This window comes from Eimeria mitis, genomic scaffold, assembly GCF_000499745.2.
Source record: "Eimeria mitis Houghton genomic scaffold, Emh_scaff1061, whole genome shotgun sequence".
Classification (NCBI taxonomy): domain Eukaryota; phylum Apicomplexa; class Conoidasida; order Eucoccidiorida; family Eimeriidae; genus Eimeria; species Eimeria mitis.
Genome location: NW_013567362.1, coordinates 1 through 398, shown reverse-complemented (window position 1 = coordinate 398; position 398 = coordinate 1).

Genomic DNA, 398 nt, shown 5'->3' with positions numbered 1-398 from the left:
GTTTTTTTTTTTTTTTTTTTTTTCTGTCGGGGTTTATTTGCTTCCATCCTTCGTTTGTCTTTGTCTTTGTTTATTTGTCTTTTGTTTGTTTGTCTTTGTCTTTGTCTCTGTTTGTGTGTCTTTGTCTGTGTCTTTGTTTATTTGTCTTTGTCTTTGTCTTTGTCTTTGTCTTTGTCTTTGTTTATTTGTTTTTGCCTTTGTCTTTGTCTTTATTTTTTCTCTTTTTGTTTCTGTCTTTGTCTTTGTGTGTCTCTGTCTTTGTCTTTGTTTATTTATCTTTGTCTTTGTCTTTGTTTATTTCTGTATCTATCTCTATCTCTGTGTATCTCTATCTCAGTGTATATCTCTCTCTCTTTTTTTTTTTTTTTTTTTTTTTTTTTTTTTTTTTTTTTTTTTTT